This window comes from Panthera onca, chromosome X, assembly GCF_046562875.1.
Source record: "Panthera onca isolate mPanOnc1 chromosome X, mPanOnc1 haplotype 2, whole genome shotgun sequence".
NCBI lineage: Eukaryota > Metazoa > Chordata > Mammalia > Carnivora > Felidae > Panthera > Panthera onca.
Window position 1 is genome coordinate 95,383,283 of NC_138357.1, and position 20,733 is coordinate 95,404,015.

The window sequence follows — 20,733 nt, forward strand, 5'->3', positions numbered from 1 at the left end:
AGCTCCTGATTTCAGCTCAGGTCATGATCTCACTGTTCTGCGGGTCTGGGCCCCATGTCGGGCTCTGTGCTGACGGCGCAGAGCGTGCTTGGGATTCCGTCTCCCTCTCTCTCTGCCCCTCCCCTGCTCTCTCTCTCAAAAACAAATAAATAAACTTAAAAAAATTATATTAAAAAGTTACTATGTATCAAGGACTTAGGTAACGCAGTGATCGGCTAATTTCTCCCAGGGACCTCCTTCAGTCTGTAACCTGGAGTACCTCTGTCCTCCTTTAGGAGAACCTCATGACTTCAGGACACATCTGCTTTCCCAAGTACCCATCTATTAGTGATCTTTTCTGCAGCCAGTGGACACAGAGCCGTGTTGACGGTCGTGCCAGCTCTGGGCACAACCTGCTTGGGTTCAAATCCTGGCTTGGCCACTTTGCAGCTATGTGACCTTGAGTAAATTACTTAGGCTCGCTGTGCCTTAGTTCCTCATTTATAAAATGGGGATAATAATGGTGCCTATACCTCATAGTGTGTTTGCAAAGATTAAATCAGTTGATACAGGTAAAGGGTCTCCATGCAATAAATGTTGGCTCTTACGGTATCGTATCTCACTTACTGTGCCTTTAACGCTGCATGGCAGACATCCTCACTGTTCACCAGTTCTCAGCCTCCTCGGCTTCCAGGAATATGGGGGGTTTTACTTCCCTGTGTTTTATTCCTCTTTTATCGAGGACCATCTTCCCTATGATAAAATGCACTATTATTATTATGGGCTGAATTATATACCCCCTCTCCATTCATATGTCAAAGATCTAACCCCCAGGATCTCAGAATGGGACTGTATTTGAAGATCGTACCTTCAAAGGGCGATCACGTTAAAATGAGGTTGTTCGGGTGGACCCTAATCCAATATGACGGTGTCCTTATAAGAAGAGGAGATTAGGACACACACAACAGCAGACAGAAGGACGGCTAGGTGAGGACACGGTGGGAAGGCAGCCATCGCAGGCCAAGGAGAGAGGCCTCAGAAGAAACCAATGCCGACCACAGCTTGATCTTGGACTTCCAGGCTCCAGAACTGCGAGAAAACAAATGACTGCTGTTTAAGCACCCGCCCCACCCCCCCCACCCCAGGCTGTGGCCCGAGCAAACTATACACGTGTTACGTGTTCAGTTTGATGAGTTTTGTCAAGATGCAGAACATTTCCATAATCCCAGAAAGATTTCTCTGTGACGCATTGTGGCTCTCGGAAAGAAAGCTGCTATGAGCGTTTGTGTACAAGTCTTACGGTGGACCTCTACTTTCATTTCTCTTGGGTGCAAGCCTGGGACTGGAATTGCTGGGTCACAGGGTTAAGACGGATAATTGTAAGAAACGGCCGGTTTTCCGAAGTGGTTGGACCGTTTTACGTTCCCACCGGCAAATGGGTTTCATTTGCTCCTCGTCCTCATCAGTATTTGGGGTTATGGGTATCTATTTTTATTGTAGCCACTTTCATGGCTGTGAAATCTTGGTTGTGGGTGGCTTGTTCGTGCTGAGCATAAGCTGGATGAAAACCCACTAGAGAGGCGGGGCCACCAGTGGCCATACTGATTAGTGTAAAAAAACAAGTAACAGCAAGGACTCCTGTCGTCTCTGTTTTATCCGAGAACAGAATAGCTCACTGGTGGCTCGTGACGGGGGCTTGCTAGTCCTCGTGGGCAAGCAAGGCCCGGCGGTACCGATGTGGGGAAGGCACTGCCCAGGGGTGTGTATCTACCCGTGGGAGGATGTGGGCGATGTGAAATTGCAGAGACAAATATCAATCCATATCAATCAATATTTATTGCTGAGTAAATACCTACAGTATGCAAGGTGTTCCCAGGGGATCCAGGAGAGGAGTAGACAGAGGCTCTGAAAGATTTACTCCTCTTGATTTTGCATTATCTGTGCCTCCAGCCCCTTCCATTAGCATGAATAATTAACAGCTGACAGAGCTATCAGCCACAGTAAGAGCATGCTTAGGATTCAGGCTTTGTCATGCGCCAAGGAAGAGAAAAGGCTCAGGGGTTTGAAAGTGATGATCAGGATGGGTCCTGAAGAGGAGGAAGATGAGGCATATGAAATACAAATGCAGATCAGCCCCCCGATTTTCTGTTTTTCTGAGAAAATTGCCTTTAAAGGCACGTGCCATACGTGAACGCTAACTTAGAAGTACACAGAGAGAAACCTTTCAAGGCACCCTTCCCTCTTTCCCATTGCCCTCCCTGGGGAGCGGTTGGGGGTTAACAGTCGGAGTGTGTCCCTTCGGACCCCCCCCCCCCCCGTAGGAAAGTCTTTACACACGCAAATGAACATATATAGATTTCTTTTTTTATATTAATGAGATTCTATCCTGCATATCAGCCAGAGCTGGCTTTTATTTCACGATCGTATATCTTGAACATCTTTCCCCGGCAATACATGCATCAAAGACTCCATTGTACAGGCATGCCATGATTTATTTATTTAACAACACTCCTATGGATGGGCATTTAGATTGATTGCATTCTTCACTCTAGCTAGCTAGCTAGCTATAGCTAGTTATGTATATATCTGGGTAACATGTGCAGACATATCTACAAGGTAGTTTCTCAGGCTGGCTTAGAAGAGGACTTTGCCGGGCCAAAGACTATGACCGTTTTAAATGTCGCTGGAAGCTGCCAAATTGCCTCCGAAATGGCTTTGCCAATGAAAACTCCCACCGAGAGTGTCCAGGGGTCCCCAATTCCCCCTGCTCTCCCCAACTCTAGATATCGTTGATCCTTCTATCTTTTTAACGCTTGCCAACCTTGGCAGATAAAGAGCGGTCTCTCATTTCTGTTTATAATTGCACGGTTGTGATTTCTAGTGAGGCCGAATGTGCTTCATATCGTCTCCATCCAGATCAGTAGGCAGGAGAACTGATTGCACTGTAGGTTTTTTTTTTTTTTTTTTTCTTTAACAGAAGGAAGCAGGTAAGTGAGAAATGCCCCTCCTGGCCCCGGTCATCTGGTTCTTGGTGTGCAGTGCTGAAATCCAGCCAGAATGAAGTTGCTCGAACTTCTGGCGGTGACTTGGAAAGGTGGATTTGTTCAGCTGTGCTCAGACCCAAGTAATTAGCTGATCGTTTGGGCATTTAGCTCGAACACCTCGCCAAAATGCTGTTCTCTTTAAGCTCCCGGGAAGCAAAGGATGCACGTTGGTCCAGCTTATTTTCTGAGTGCCTCCTCAGTCCTTGAGGAAGCTCCCCCTTCTGCAGGGACCATACTGTGGGTGCGCTTTCTAATGGTGAGCAAGATGGGTGACGGCCATCAGGTCCCCAGAGCTGTTCACAAAACCCTCGTGAGGACAAAAACAATGAAAAAGTTTTCTGGGACTGTTTACCCTGAAATCCCACTACCACTATCGCAATCCAGGCACCTACCCCTCCCGCCAGTTTCCAATCCCCCCATCTTCCTTCCTTCTGCACTGAAAGGCATCTTTCCCATCTAATCATGGTGATCTGATAATAGTGATGGCCTGTCCAAACTGAGCACAGTGCTAAGCATTTTACTAGCATTATCGTCAAATTTGAACCCATGGTTGAACGACCCCAAACACTGCCCTCCTGCTCATGCACACCCGACACGCTCCTGCCTGGGAGCTTTGCCGTTGCCCGGAATGTTCTTCTCCAGACCAAATACATGGCTCACTCCCTCACCTCTTTCAGACCTCCCATGGAATGGCACCCCTCAGACGCCTCTGATGACCTTACCTAAAATAGCGTTCCCTGTCACTCTCTGTCCCCTACCTACCGTTTCAGTTTCTTCACGGCACTTTTCACTGCGTGGTTTTTCATTGTGCACCTAAGAGTTCATTGCTGTCTCCCTCATTTGACCGTAAGCTCGCTGAAGGCAAGGACTCCGTTCACGGCTAAATCCTCTGTGGATAGAATAGCACCTGGCAGGAGGTTCGTGCTCGATGAATCTTGGCTGAGGACATGCGCCTTGAGAGCAATTTGGCAACCCGTCGTAAAACTAAGCATGTGGATGGCCCATCGCTGAGCAATCCCGCCGAGAAAAATTCCCGCACAGGTCTGTAAGAGGACATATGTGGGGATGTTCTTTATGGAAGAAGAGAGCTATTAAGCCACCCCGGTGTCCATTATTAAGGGAGATGATGGGAAAAATGAGGTGTGAACACACCATAGAACGCTATGCTGCACTTAGAAGGAAAAACTAAATGCCCATACAGCAAATGCATTGATCTTTGAAAAGAGTGCTGAGTGAACAGTGTTAGAAAGGAAATGACACAGCACAATACCTTTTATGTAAATTAAGAGCACACATGCCTAACATGACGCTGTGTATATCACAAAAACAAAAGAATATTTAAGGATACCGCTTATACAACCTTCCAGAGGGTGCCTCCAGGGGACGATGGGGAACCGGGAGATTGAAGAGAAGAAGGAGAGAGAAATAGCAAAAGAGACAAGTTGGGCGGACTGGTGCAGGTGGGGTTCGCAAACACAGAGATGTGGTTAACGGAGGGAGCCCTGTTGACCTCGGGTGCAAACGGAGGAAAGCAAAAACAGAGTCGAACGCCCTTTCTCCTTTCTCCAGCTGACATGCTCCCACCCGGGCTTCAAGCTTGGCTCAGGCATGGTCTCCATTTTGAAGCTTTCTTTGACCCTTCCCCATAGGATTAATTCCTCCTTTACTGACATTCCCATAGCATTTTAATGATACTTGTATTTTAGCGTTTATAACCTCGTATAATAGCTATTTGCTTACACATCTGCCTTCTCCATCAGGAGATAACGGATGTGACTTATTAATTTTCGTACCTCTGGCGCCTAGAATTGGTGATGAAACAAATTAATGGTGAGTTTAAACAGACATATGTTGTAGGGCCTCGAGAATGACTCTAGTTTGAACTTAATCTATAAACGCAGTGGTTTCAGAATCAGCCAGTGTCTGGCTGGGTGGGCAAGAGTTGCTGAATTTGGAATTGGACGCCAAATCAGAGGCGTTTTGCTGTTCATTTCTGGAGAAGAAATGGAAAGGGTGCGGCCGGTGTGGTCTGAGGTGCCTGCTGGACCAGGAGCTCTGGCCCCGAAGAGAATAGGCTGCAGACACACCCACTGGCCCAGGGTAATTCTCGGGGTGCTGGCCAGGCTGCAGGTGCAGCTAGAGGAGGTTTATCCCGGGGGCTGAGTCTGGCACCAGAAGTCACAGCTACTTCTGGTCTCCAGCCAGGCAAACACCCGGGAACTGGAACAATGAGGCTGCAACAAAGTATGGGGCCCAGGAAGCCGCGGTGGCTGTCACGTGGAAGCTCCAAGAAAACGGGATATGCCACCAGGGGCCCAGCAGTGTGGGGCAGTCTCCTGTCACTAGCTTTGGCTCCAGGTAGGGGTCCTGGTCTCAATCCTTAGACTCAGCCACGAAGCAGAGACTAGTGCAGCCAATGCCCCCTGCCCAGTTACCTACCCGCTGCCAAGCACTGTGCTGAATGCACAAAGGAAGGGGTCGGGGCCCGTGTGAGAAAGCTGAGACATGGGAATTGGGGCACAGGGGTGTGGAGCTGGGACTGGGGAGCAAGGAAAGAGTCCGGCTTGGGTCATATGATCGGAATTTTGGCCTCAGGGAAGTTGATGCAGAAATCCAGGCTCTAGAGCTGGAGCGGTTACAGAGACTGGGGGTTAACCACGAGAATCACAATGACGGGTGACTCCAAATGTGTGCGGAAGGGGGGCTGCTGGGCTAGGGGTTGGGCAGGGGCTGCCGCCGGGCACAGTTCTTTTCTGCTACAAATCCAACTTGCCTGTGACCTTGGGCACATCTCCCCACTTCCAGGGTTTTCCTTATCTCACAAGCAGAATGAAAATGTCGACATTTGCCAAGCATTCGCCAGGTGCCCTTAGAAGGTTCTAGATGTTTCTATAACTTTACTCTTGCACCACTCCTCTGAGGTGGTATCATGAGAGTGACACGGGGCACAGAGAGGTTAAGTGACTTGCATGGGTAACAAACCTAGCATTTGAAGCCAGGCAGCTTAACCCCAGAGGAAGTGCACGTGCACGCACACACACACACACACACACACACACACGCACGCACACGCACGTGTGCACACACACACTTTTTTTAAAAAATTTACTTATTTATTTTGAGAGAGAGAGAGTATAAGAGAGGGAGGGCCAGAGGGAGAGAGGGAGAGAGAGAGAATCCCAAGCAGGCTCTGCACTGACAGCACGGAGCCCAACGTGGGGCTCGAACTCACGAACCATGAGATCATGACCTGAGAGGAAAGCAAGAGTCAGGGGCCCCTGCACATACATGCTCTTAATCGCTGCGCTACACTGCCTTGCCAGAGCATGTGTCTCAGGGCTGAGAAGGCAGGAAGGACCAAAGCCTCTACTGTCATTTCGTGAGGACGTCCAGACAATTGAGAAACATCTTGGCCACTGAGTCTCCTCCAGATTAGAGACAGAGCGGCCTAGGAATCAGACGTGACGGCTGTGGCCAGAGGCTCTGGTCCGAGGCGCGTCTGTCAGACGCGGGTGGCCTCAGACAGTGCATGGGTGCAGATGAGCCAGTTCTCGCAGGGCAGCGCAAAGCTCCTCCAGCCGCGGCCTTTCTCTGGGTGGACCACGAATGATGCTATCGGAACAGCCGACTTACGCGGTGCCCTTGATGGCTGCAAGTCCCACGTTACACTGGACCAGAAGCCAGAGGTTCCTGGGCCTGCGATCTGAGAGCCAGTGGTTGGCGGAGCCGGTTCTGTGGCTTTCCAGAGAGGTGGCAGCAGGTGTCCGGAACACCGGAAGACCTGAGCCGCTCCGTGCCGTCTCCAGACATCCCCCAGCGGGAGTAGCTCCCACTGCCCCGAGTGGCAACCCGCTTGGTGACGTACCCTTCAGTCGCCTCCTTCCTTCTCTTCCCTGCCTCACTCCCTGGCCCTCCGGAAAAAATGACTTACAATCAATCCGTTGTCTATCCCTCCCGGAGAAATGACAATCAATCCGTTGTCTTAGGGCCTGCCATGGGCAACTCGAATGAAGACACGAGAAAGGACTTTTGGTGGCAAAGTGGATCCTGAGAAACGCCCCTCACCTGCACAATCTCTGGATTCTGGGAAGGATGGATGTCCTAACCTTTTCCAAAGATAGTGAGGTCGTGGAAGTAAGACCAGCTCCGAGCAGCCTAGTAAGGGGCTGTTAAAATCTGACCGAAGACAGGTCTAAGATACTCTGATTTCCACACGCCTCCAGTACCTCCCAGGTGGCCTCCTCGGGTCTTAGAGTTCCTCCCGGACCAGGTTTCTGCCTTTGGAAACGCAGGCAAAGGTGATCCTGTCTCTGCTATAGGAGGCTTCCTCTTCTGATGCCCTGGACTTCTTTTGCCACATCCAAATGGAAATTACTTTTCTGCTCCAGTTAGCAACAGTTTCTGCTTTCCAGGTGAATAAACATAATTCTCTGCAGGGGTAGAGGAAACATCCAAGCGGATTCCCATAGTCGGTGCTGGCCGCCCTCACGTTTACCTAGGGCGTCCTTTCCTAGCTAGCCAGCCAGCTCCACACCCTTTTCTTACCTAAAGCCCCAAATCCACCAACAGCAGGTGACCCGCCACCCTTCTCCCCTCCACAAGGCCCGGGCTCTTATTAAGAAACATGGAAAAGGTTGAGAAACATGGCATTTCTTTAGGGAAATACTTTCTGGGTTCTTTTGTTCCATATCATAGCACCCAAAGACAATTAATACTCTTCGTCTAACATGCTGGGGCAGATGGTAGAAGACGCCCTTGGCCAGAGGCAATTGATAGAGGATTTTCTGCACCCAGCCCCCAGGGCAGCCTTCCCAAGGGCTGCGAGGCTCCGGAATGTCCCGGCATATCTGTAACCCACTTGGGACATGCCGCCTGTATCAACAACTATTTTGAGTGTATGCTATAGAAAGTCACGCCATGGGACAAAAGCATAGGGGGTTCTCTTCAGAAGCCACGGGTCCCTGGTCGATCCCAGGTCTGCTCCCTCTGAAGGTCTTAAGGAACAACTCGATGTTTAAAAAGTAGCTCGATCGAGGGATAACTGACGTAGCAGCAATTCGCTCCCTTTATGTAAACAATCCAGTGGATTTTAGGATTTTTACACAGTAGCACACATTTTTGGATGTTTCTCCCACCCCCAAAAGAGCTCACTGTTGACCCACTCCTGCTTGGGAGCTGTCTCAGCCACTAACAAATGACCATCCTTCGCTGCCTCCCCACCCCAGGCCTCTCTGGAAATGTACAGAGGGTGTCTCCCAGGTGTGTATGAACACGTCTGTTCCTCTCAAACTCTGAAATCTTTGCCGGGTGTGGCCGCCAATACAGAAGATCCCCAAAGTGCCCAAGTTAAGATGCGGTCTGTAGCAAAGTGGCGCGAGGCCTCCCGGTCATTTGTGTGACAATCTAAGGCGTCCCAAAGCTGCACGGGTCCTTAGCTATTTTTTGAGCACCTGCTAGGTGCCAGTTCTGGGCTAGCACCGGGGAATTGAGGGCCAGGCGGGTGACACGCCCAGGAAGCCCCCTGGTTCCCACCACAAGTCAAGTTTGGGGATTCCCCCCGGCTCCTTGACAAGGACCCTGGTTTCATTCATGTTTGCACCACGTGGGATTGGCTAGTATTCATATTTGCTATATTGTCTTCAGCTTTAAAAAAACAAACAAACAGTAAAACGTTATAGATAAGATCCACTCCTTGTCCCACCCCTCAGTGAATATCATGAGTTTATTACCTAAGATTCCAGTCTATTTTTTTGCACCTATCATTTCTATCCTCCAAGGGGGCCCTTAGCCAATGACCGGCACGAGGCAACAAAAGCCCAGAGCTCCCCTCCTGGGGCAGCTGAGGCTGTGAGGACCTGATTCGAAATCCCCCTTGCCTGGCCCTGTCTCTCCTTTATCCTGTTCCCCTCCTTTCTTGCTGGCTCCTGGGCAGAGGTACCCTCTTCACAAATCACTCCGACACTCTGAGAGCACAGCCATTCAAAACAACCTTGGTTCACACATGTGCACCTCTCTTTCTGCAGACATTCTTTCTAAGGTACACACTTAGTGCAATTGTTGGTTCCTGCGGCGTGCAGCTTCCATTGTCCCAGGCGTGGCCCAAAGTACTTGAGCTGATTCATGGTTCCGCCAGCAGCATCTGAGAGGCCCTGTTTCCCTACATTCTTGAAAATCTGTGATATTGTCCGACTTGAAGTTTTGCCAGGCTACTGGCCGAGAAGTGGTACCCCATTATTTCACGTTGACCCCTTGATAATGTATTTGTGGGTCCTCCAGTTTTTCTATTCTGTTAATAACCTGTTTGTATTATTTGCCCATTCTATTGGGCTGTTTCCCTTTTTCTATTTGACTTGCACAAATTCTAGTGTATTCTAGAAATTTGCCAGTTACAAAATTTGAAAACTCCGTACTGTTTCAAAATGGAAATACAATTTTAAAATAACACATGTTTATTGAAAATTTAAATAATGCAAAAGAAGAGAAATTAGAAAGTAAAAGTTGCTTCTAATAATCTCCACTATGGCCTCAGGCTTCAATGCCACCCAACGATAAAAATAGCCACCATTAACAGGGAGGCATATATCCTTCCAGAATGTATAATGCATATGAGTTTATAAAAATAGATTCACATGAATTAATTCACTAAATATTATTAAGCATCTGTCGTGAGTCAAGTATAAAAGGTACCAAAATACACAAATCATTAAAAATATACCAGCTATACAAAAAACACTCCCTAACTAGCTTCTATCAATACCCAGCTTATTAAAGATACCTTTTTATGTTAAAACATATGAATCCCCCTGACTCAGCATAATAGCCCATTGAAAAGTAATCTTCCGCCAACAGACCTCTTGGCTATTTCCATTTTTTATATTTTATAAAAAAACCCTCAATGAACATCCTTGTACATACATCTTTTGGCAGTTGCCTCATTCTCTCCTTAGGATAAATTTCTACAGCTTAAACTTTTGGATGAAGAACAGCCCATTTTAGAGGCGCCTCAGGGGCTCAGTCGGTTAGGCATCCGACTTCGACTCAGGTCATGATCTCCCAGTTCGTGGGTTCGAGCCCCGCGCCAGGCTCTGTGCTGACAGCTCAGAGCCTGGAACCTGCTTCAGATTCTGTGTCTCCCTCTCTCTCTGTCCCTCCCTGACTTGCACTCGGTCTCTCTTTCTCTCAAAAAATAAATAAAAATATTTTTAAAAATTAATAAAAAAAGAGGGGCCCATTTAGAATTTGATAGAGATTGCCAGACTGCCCTCCAGAAATCTTGTGCCAATTTACTCTCTCACCAACGATGTGTATGTGTGTCTGGCTCCTCCCATTTTCAAGCCACTCTTTAAAAGAAAGCCCTTGATCACTATTTCTAGAACCCAAATATAGCCCATATCATTTTCCTTTCTCTACTGATTTTAGAAAAAAAATAGGCAAGAGCAAGTTTGAACAATTCCAGCCTACTAAGATATTTTAGTCCTTTGATTAATTCGCCGAATCCTTTCTATGGAGCCATTAATCACAAAGCGAAATTTGTTTGAAGGAAGAGGTCTGATTGAAAATCCACCCAAAGGCATTTAGCCATCGAATACCGAAAGGATTTCTCCCTAAAGTCTCTCCCTGACGGTGTGTTCCCACGGCCAAGAACCCTGTCGCTCATAACAAGGCTTCTTGGCCCTACCTACACCTCCTGTTCTCGTAGCCACACATATTTCTGTGATATGTGGAAATACAACAGTCGCCTTGATGGGATCTCCTCCTCAGATGCAGATTTTGAGTTTCTCTTGTTTACTGAAATCTGGGGCTAGACAGAAAAAAGATTCACAGGTAAAGGTAGAAAGTAAACACCTGGGTTTTCACACCCCAATTCAGGAGTCACTTAACATCGCCAAACCAAAGCATTGGCCCATATCCATCCCTCCTCTTGAGTTAAATTGTAGAGAAACATTGCTTAACCAGAGGCCAGTTAAAAAAAAAAAAAAAAAACAACTTTGGAAAAGAAATTAACAACGTAAGAAGGTGAGAGTGCTAATTTCCCAATGTGGCCACCAACTCGAACCTGTAAAACGTTTGATGGTCCAGATCTTTGTTTTAAAGCCCTCCTTCTGGAGGCTTAGAAGGAATTAGCCACATGGGAGATTCCTGTTTGCCTCTCCATGTGGTCCTCCCAATATCCTCCATGGCTGCTCGACTAAAGATACAACCAAGATGGCAGGGTGAAGAGGAGGAAAATGCCTGGGTAGGGCTGACATCCAAAGAGGTCCTTGCTTATTTTGGCAGAAGCATGTATGCTTCATTGATAGGTGTTTTAGAAGAAGTAACAGTTGGGATCCATTGCAAGAAGCAGAAACCCCTGTGTTATGCAAAAGCAGGAATTTAATATAGGGAATTGCAGGCTTATAATATCACTGGAATGCCTGAAGCAGTGCTTCATAAGCTGCACCCCCATGAATGATTTGTGGAATCATTGTGACAGCACTGGCCTATCAGAGTAGTGCAGCCTTTTAGGTTACCGCAGGAATCCTGAGTTCAAAACCAGGGCATTATAGAGGCACCTGGGTGGCTCAGTCAGTTAAGCACCTGACCCTCGATTTCAGCTCAGGTCACGATCTCACGGTTCATGAGATAGAGCCCCACGTCGGGCTCTGCACCAACAGCACGGAGCCTGCTTGGGATTCTCTCTTCCCCCGTTTCTGCCCCTCCTCCGTGGTCTCTCTTTCTCCCTCTCAAAATAAATAAATACACTTGAAAAACAGAGCATCGTAACTGTGATCCAAGGGTCAGGAAACCAGAATAAAGAAGAATGCCACTAGTGCCTCCTAAAACCCAGCAGCCTGGAGAATAGCCATGGAACCTCACATTTTACATTTCTCCAAAGAAGACACACAAATGGCCAACAAGTATATGAAAAGATGCACAACACTACCAACCATCAGGGAAGTGCATGTCAAAACCACAATGAGATAATACGTCACGCCCATTAGGATGGCCACTAGGAAAAAACAAACACGAAACAGAAAATAGCAAGTGTTGGTGAGGATGCGAAGGAATCAGAATCCTTGTGCGCTGTTGGTGGAAACTTAAAACGTTTAAGCTGCTATGGAAAACAGCATGGAAGTTTCTCAAAAAATTTAAAATAGACTTACCATATGATCCAGCAGTCCCACTTCTGGTTATATACCCAAAATAATGGAAAACAGGATCTTGAGGAGATATTTGCGCGTACATGCTTTCTGCAGCATTATTCACTGTAGCCAAGATATGGAAACAACCATATCGATAAATGGATAAAGAAACTGATCACACACACGTACACACACACACACACACACGCCTGTGCACATGCAAACACAACTGGAATGTTTCTCAGCCTTAAAAAAGAAGGAAAAGGGCACCTGGGTGGCTCAGTCATGCTAAGCATCTGACTGTTGGTATCCGCTTGGGTCATGATCTCACGGTTCGTGAATTCAAGCCTTGCATTGGGTTCTGCGTTGGCATCGCAGAGCCTGCTTGGGATCCTCTCTTTCCTTCTCTCTCTCTGCCCCTCCCCTACTCATGCTCACTTTCTGCCTCTCTCTCTCTCTCTCTCTCTCTCTCTCTTTCTCTCTCTCAAAATAAATAAATAAACTTAAAAAAAAAAAAGAAGGAAATCCTGGAGTGCCTGGCTGGCTTAGTTGGTAGAGCATGTGACTCTTGATCTCAGAGTTGTAAGTTCAAGCTCCACATTGGTTGTAGAGATTACTTAAAAACAAAATCTTTAAGGGCGCCTGGGTGGCTCGGTCGGTTAAGTGTCCGACTTCGGCTCAGGTCACGATCTTGCGGTTTGTGAGTTTGAGCCCTGTGTCGGGCTCTGTGCTGACACCTCAGAGCCTGGAGCCTGCTTCGGATTCTGTGTCTCCCTCTCTCCCTGTCCCTCCCCTGCTCGCACTCTGTCTCTCTCTATCAAAAATGAATAAATGTTAAAAAATAATAAAAAAATAATAAAATCTTGAAAAAGAAGGAAATCCTGTCATATGCTACAACACGGATGAACCTTGCGGACATTGTACTAAGTGAGATAAGCCCGTCCCAAAAGAAAAACACTGCGTGATTCCACTTACATGAGGTATCTAAAGTAGTCAAACTCTTAGACACAGAAAGAGGATGGCGGTTTCCAGGAACCAGCAGGAGGGGGAAAATGAGGAACTGCTGGTCAATGGATATAGAGTTTTAGTGTTGCAAGATGAATGAGTTTTAAAGAGCTATTGCACAGCAACGTGCCTTTGTTAACGCCACTCTCCTGCGCGCTTAAAAATGGTTGCGATGATAAATTTTATGTTATGTGTTTTTCGCCACAATAAATAAAAAGGAAAGAAGATTATCTTGGGTGGATCTGACCTAATCTTATAAGCCCTGTAAGAGTAGAGAGTTTTCTCCGGCTGGAAGCAGAAGTCAGAGATTCAAAGCACAAGAACGATGATGACGTGCTGCCGGCTTGAAGGTGGAAAAGCTCACACAGCAAAGACTACAGGTGGCCTCTAGCAGCCAAGAATGGTCCCCAGCTGACAGCCTACAGGGAAATGGTGCCTCAATTCTACCTCACCTTCAAGCAGTTGAATTCTACCAACAGCAAGAATGATCTCAGAAGCCAAGTTTTCCCCCAGAGTTTTGAGATTAGAAGTCAGACTGTCACCTTGACGTCAGCCTTGTGACACTCTGATCGAGGAACGCAGCCACGCTGTGCTGGGCTTCTGACCCACAGAACTGCTAAGCTAATAAATGAGGATTTTTCAAGTCGCTAATTTTGGGTCAGTTTGTTACATGGCGATAGAAAACTAAGTTGATTTGTCATGCGGCGAAAGTGAACTGAAACAGGGTACAAGAACTTCTCTGTAGAGTTGTAACAGAATGATTTGTAACGGAACTGGATGCAGGTATGTCACAAGGGTCTACCCAAAATGTGACACATTCTGAACCATACGGGTCAGTTCACCCAAAAGAGATACACGACTATACTCTTGTCCTCCTTTAATGACTTTACTTCCTGAAACCCCTGTTGTTTAGTGTGATACTATTCCATGAACAAATTTTCATGCAAGCATACTTTCATTCAAAAACTTCCTTAAGGGACACCTGGATGGCTCAGTCGATTAAGCATCCACTCTTGATTTCGGCTCAGGTCATGATCTCACAGTTTGTGAGACTGAGCCCCGCACTGGGCTCTGTACTGACAGTACAGAGCCTGCTTGGGATTCTCTCTCTCCCTCCCTTCTCTGCCTCTCTCTCTCTCTCTCTCTCTCTCAAAATAAATACATAAAAACATTTTTTTAAACTTCCTTACTATGAAAATAAAGAAAATATATCAAGACAGGAGAGATTGTAATTTACAGTATGACAGCAAAGAATATTAACTTTCTATTTTGTAATTATTATAGGCTCACAAAAATTGCAAAAATAATAAGGAGTTCTCCTATACACATGACCTAATCTCCTGAAGTGGTTTGTATGTTTTCTCACTGTTGAGTTTAAAGAATTATTCATACATTCTAGACATGAGTCCTATCTCAGATATGTGATTTCTAAATATTTTCTCTGAATGTGTGCCTTTTCTTTATGGATGGTTTATTGTGGGGTCCCATCTAAGCATTCCTTAGGTAACAAAGGTATTTTCTTTTGTTCTCTTCTATAAATTTTATAGTTTTGCATTGACATTGAGATATATAATCCATTTTGAGTTATTTTTGTATAGGAGGTGAGGTTCACTTTTTTGCCTATTGATGGCCAACGGTTCCAGCACCATTTGTTGAAGATCATTCTTTTTCCACCCAACCGCTTTAGTGCCTTCCCACAAAAATCAGTTGGACATATTTACATGAGCTTATTTGGGGGTTCTCTATTATTTTCCAATGATCAAGCCATATCTCTCTTTCTCCCTCTTTTTTCCCTCCACTAATACCACACTGTCTTAATTACTACAAGTATATAGTAAGTCTTAACATTCCATAGTGTAATTCCTGTTTTTATTTTTCTTTCTCAACATTGTTTTCGCTATTTTAGTTCATGGTCTTTCCATAGATATTGTCGGGACATTGACGGAAATTCTGTTGAATATATATACAGATCAATTTCAGAAGAACTAATATCTTTACCATGTCAAGTCTCCCAGTCCATAAACATAGTATTCTCTCTCCATTTATTCACATCTTTGTTAATTTCGTTCATGAAAGTTCTAAAGTTTTTAGCATAGTATCTATATGTGTTTTGTTAGATTTATAACTGGGTGTTCCTTTTTGTGAAACAATTCTGAATGGTACTGCATTTTTCGTTTTGTTTTCTGATACTTTGTTGTTTGCATATAAACATGTGCAACATGTGCATATAAAACTGTGACTAACTTTTGTATGTTCACCTTGCTAAAATCACTTATTAGTCTGGAGTTTTCCTATAGATTTATTGGGGCTTATGTCATCTACAAATAGCAAGAGTTTATTTCTTATCTTCTAATTGCTGTGTCTTTTACTTCCTTTTCTTACTTTATTGCACAAGCTAAGGCTTGCAGCTAAGTATGACTGGTAAGAGTAGACATCCTTGCCTTGTCCCTGATCTTAGGGGAAAGGGATTCAGTCTTTCGCATTATGTATGATGTTAGCCATACATTTACAAAACGTTTTTTGATGTTTGCTTATTTTTGAAGGAGAGGGAGACAGAGCGTAAATGGGGGAGGCGCAGAGAGAGACACACACAGAATCCAAAGCGCCTCCCAGGCTCTAAGCTGTCAGCACAGAGCCCAATGTGGGGCTCAAACTCATGAGCCGTGAGATCATGACCTGGACTGAAGTGGGACGTTTAACCGACTGAGCCACCCGGGCACCCCAGCCATCCATTTTTCCTTAGTGTCCTTCATCAGGGTAAGGATGTTCAAGTTCCTTTCAAGTCCTAGTTTTCCTAAGTGTTTCTCAGAAGTGGAAGCTGGGGTCCATCAGCTGCCTTTTCTGCATCAATTAATATAATTGTGTGGTATTTCCTGTTTAGCCTGTTAATATACGGTGGATTGTACTGATTGATTTTCAAATACTGAACAACACTTGCATATTCCTGGAATAAGTCCCCTTACTTTTTTTTTTTTTTTCAACGTTTTTTATTTATTTTTGGGACAGAGAGACACAGAGCATGAACGGGGGAGGGGCAGAGAGAGAGGGAGACACAGAATCGGAAACAGGCTCCAGGCTCCGAGCCATCAGCCCAGAGCCTGACGCGGGGCTCGAACTCACGGACCGCGAGATCGTGACCTGGCTGAAGTCGGACGCTTAACCGACTGCGCCACCCAGGCGCCCCAAGTCCCCTTACTTTTGGTATAGGATTCTTTTTATATATTGCTGAATTTGGTTTGCTAATTTGCTGAGAATTCTTGTGTATGTGTAAATGAGGGATATTGGTTTGTAATTTTCTTTTATTGTACTTAGTTAAATTTATGTGTGCAATATTATTTAATGCCTTCGGTGTCCACAGTGATATTTCCTTTTAGTCCCACTTGTGACTTCTCTCTTTCTGTTCGTCGTTCTAGAGGTTTGTCAATTTTATTGACAGTTTTGAAGAATCTGCTTTATTTTTATTAATTTTCTCTATTGTTTTCCTGTTTTCAATTTCATTTATTTCTGCTTTCATTATTTGCTTCCATTTGCTTGGTTTGGGTTTATTGTTCTTTTTCTACTTTGTTGAGATGAAAGTTTAGATAATTGATTTGAGACCTTTGTGCTTAGCAAATATACGCATTTAATGCTATAAATTTCCTCCTATGCACTGCTTTAGCTGCATTCCATAGGTTTTCATATGTTGCATTTTCATTCTCATTCAGTTCTATGTAGATTTTGATTTTCCTTGAAACCACTTCTTTTGTTCATGAATTGTTTAGAATCGTGTTGTTGTTTTTTAATGTTTATCTTTGAGAGAGAGAGAGAGAGAGAGAGAGAGAGAGAGAGAGACAGGGCGTGAGCAGGGGAGGGTCAGAGAGAGAGGGCGACACAGAATCTGAAACAGGCTCCAGGCTCTGAGCTGTCAGCACAGAGCCTGACGCGGGGCTCGAATTCACGAGGTTTGAGATCATGACCTGAGCCGAAGTCGGATTCTTAACCGACGGAGACACCCAGGCACCCGTAGTATTGTGTTGTTTAATTCCCGACTTTTTGGAGATTCACCAGTTGATTTTTAGTTTGATTCAATTGTGATCAGAGAGGATACTCTATATGATTTCCATGCTTTTTTTTTTTAATTTTTTTAAACGTTTATTTATTTTTGACACAGAGAGAGACACAGCATGAGCAGGGGAGGGGCAGAGAGAGAGGGAGACACAGAATCGGAAGCAGGCTCCAGGCTCTGAGTCGTCAGCCCAGAGCCCGACGCGGGGCTCGAACTCACGAACCGCGAGATCGTGACCTGAGCCGAAGTCGGCCGCTTAACCGACTGAGCCACCCAGGCGCCCCAACCATGCTTTTTTTTTAATTGAAGCATAGTTGACATACAACATTGTATTCGTTTCAGGAGTACAACATGGTGATTTGACAATTCTATGCACTACCCAGTGCTCACCATGATAGGTGTAGCCACCATCTGTCAACATTCAATATTATTACATATGATTGATTATACCCTTTATGCTACACTTTTCATTCCCACGACTTACTTATGTTATAACTGAAAGCTTATACCCCTTAATCCTCACCACCTATTTTGCCCATTCCCCCTTTTTTCACTTAGCATCCGTGTTGTGAATGGCAAGATTTCATTCTTTGCTACGGCTGAGTGATATTCCATTTTTTAGCCATTTAAAAAATGATTTTAATTCTTTCTGATTTATTGTTATGTTTTGTTTTACTCGGGATATGGTGCATCTTTGTGACTGTTGATGTATACTTGCAAAAAATTCGAATTCCACTTGTTGGATGCAGTGTTCTCTAAATATCAGTTAAATCCTGTGGCTAATAGTATTTTTCAGTTCTTCTAAATCTTTGCTGATTTTCTGCGTAGTGGTTCTATCAATTATTGAGACAGAGTTATTGAGATCCCGCAGTATAATTGTGGCTTTTCTATCTCTCCTTTCAGTTGTGTTAATTTTTGTTTCATGAATTTTGTAGCATCGTGATTTGGCAATACACAGTTAGAATTGTTATGTCTTGGTGGATTGATCTTTTTATCATCATGGAGTATCTATCTTTGTCCCTGGTAATTTTTTTTGCTCTTAAGTCTACTTTATCTGATATCGGGATAATATGGATACCAATATATTAGTACAGCTAGCTTTCCTTTGATTAGTGTTTCCGTGGTATATTTTTTTCCATTCCACTTATTTTTAACCTATCTATATCAGCATATTTGCAATAAATTTCCCGTAGAGAGCAAATAGCTGGGTCACTGTTTTCCCCACTCTGTCAATTACTATCATTTACTTGGTATACGTATACTATTCATGTTTAATACAATTATTGAGATGTTAGGAATTATGTTTGACATTTTATTATTTGTTTTCTTTTTTTAATTTTTATTTAAATTCGAGTTAGTTAACATACAGTGCAATATTAGTTTCAGGAATCGAAGTCAAAGATTCATCACTTACATAAAACACCCAATGCTCAGCATAATAAGTGCCCTCCTTATCTGTTTTATTCGGCTTTTGCTTGTTTCCCTTTTCCTGCCTTCTTTCAGGTGATTTAAATGTTTTCAGTATTACGTTTTACTTTATCTGTAGGCTTGAGTATATCTCTTTGTAGAGTTTTCTTAAGTGGTTGCTCAAGGAATTACAATATAAATATGTAACTTACCACAGTCTATTAGTATCACCATTTTACCACTTCAAGTTAAATGTCGGAAACTTATCCATTTTTCTTAGTGGCAATGAGGCGGGTCCTGCCTCATTGCTACTAAGCCAGGACGGTAGTCAGGGCTCTGCTCACACACAAGCTCTGTTGATCACTACGTATCAGGAGACAGAGGGTTGCTGCCATATTACTGCCAGACTGGGATGGTTGAGGGGGGTGTTCTCACACAGTCCTGGTGTTGGCTGTCATGCACAGTGGCACCGGGGACGACACATGCTTTTTGCGGTGTTCGGGTGGTATAAGGCTCATGTGTCACAAAGGTTTTATTCTGGAAAGGCTTCCACTCTCCCTATTTTTCAGGTGGAGAGAAAAGGCCTCCCTTGTTTTATCGATTTGATTTGACCTCTCTGTGCTTGGTGTTTCTGGCTTGTGAGCTTCTATGGTATCCAGGCCAGAATATAGAGGTCTCAAATACCAAGATTCCTAGACAAAGCACCTTAAAAAAATTTTTTTTAATGTTCATTTACTTTTGGGGGGGAGGGGCAGGAAGAGAGGGAGATACAGAGTCCGAAGCAGGCTCCAGGCTCCAAGCCGTCAGCACAGACCCTGACACGGGGCTCGAACTCACAGACCGTGAGATCACGAACGGAGCTGAAGTCAGCTGCTTAACCGACTGAGCCAGGCACTCCAACAAAGCACTTTTTAAAAAAAATTTCAGTGTCAAAAAAAAAAAAAAAATTTTTTTTCAGTGTCTTCTGCTGTTTGCTTCATGTAGTTTTTCCAGGGTTCCCCATTTTGTCTGAAAGCCCAATGCTAGAAATCCCACTTATTTTATTTTATTTTATTTTATTTTATTTTTTTTAATTTTTTTTTCAACGTTTTTTATTTATTTTTGGGACAGAGAGAGACAGAGCATGAACGGGGGAGGGGCAGAGAGAGAGGGAGACACAGAATCGGAAACAGGCTCCAGGCTCCGAGCCATCAGCCCAGAGCCTGACGCGGGGCTCGAACTCACGGACCGCGAGATCGTGACCTGGCTGAAGTCGGATGCTTAACCGACTGCGCCACCCAGGCGCCCCAAAATCCCACTTATTTTAATCAGGAAGATTACGTGTTCCATCTCAACCTAATATACGGAAAGAATATCCATGGAGAGATAACATACATCAGTTAAACAATAACATAGGTTCCTACCAATAAACTTGAAAGAAAATAAGCACAGTAGGTACATACATGTCAGATCCTGAAACTTTCCTGCTCTTGTCAAAGGAAGAAGATTCGATAGCAGCGGTCAATGCCGGAGGAACGGTGAAAGGGAGTCATTCTTTGGAAGATGCATTCTTTCTCTACCATTCTGCTCACTTTTTCAACCTGCTTGGGCTCATGGTCATCCTGCATTTAAAGTGCCTTAAAAATAATGTTACAGCACAGACAAAAACACTCTAGGACAAGATAAAGACTAAGCAGAAGAGTGTTTTAGAAACATGGAAGCAATGTACACGGACAACAGAGAAAAACCGGTAAGTCTACGGATGCAAGGCCGAACATTTTGGCCTCATCCAAACGTGGTATACGATACAAATGTGTGCCATATGATATGCTCTGACTAAAAACTGATGTTTCAATTAATTTGCTGAACTCCCTGGAAGTCTTGGGTCAAAATATCACTTCTTTTTTTTGTTATTTTTTCTTTTTTAAAATTTACCTCTAAATTAGTTAGCATATAGTGCACCACTGATTTCAGGAGTAGATTCCTTCGTGCCCCTGACGCCTTTAGCCCCCCCCCCCCACCACCCCTCCCATAACCCTCAGTTTGTTCTCCATATTTATGAGTCTCTTCTGTTTTGCCCCCTCCCTGTTTTTACATTATTTTTGTTGCCCTTCCCTTACGTTCATCTGTTGTGTCTCTTAAAGTCCTCATA

At 44.7% G+C, this 20,733-nt stretch overlaps 1 long non-coding RNA gene across 1 annotated transcript; it reads right to left on the bottom strand.

Moving 5' to 3' along the window:
* Nucleotides 1-2,109: 2,109 nt before the first annotated feature.
* On the bottom strand, nucleotides 2,110-20,532 carry LOC145713678 (uncharacterized). Its single transcript, XR_014136674.1, has 4 exons — nucleotides 20,045-20,532; nucleotides 12,167-12,268; nucleotides 3,786-4,066; nucleotides 2,110-3,330 (listed from the first exon to the last, which is right to left on the bottom strand). It is a non-coding gene; the product is annotated as an uncharacterized LOC145713678 (long non-coding RNA).
* Between the last annotated feature and the right edge of the window lie 201 nt (nucleotides 20,533-20,733).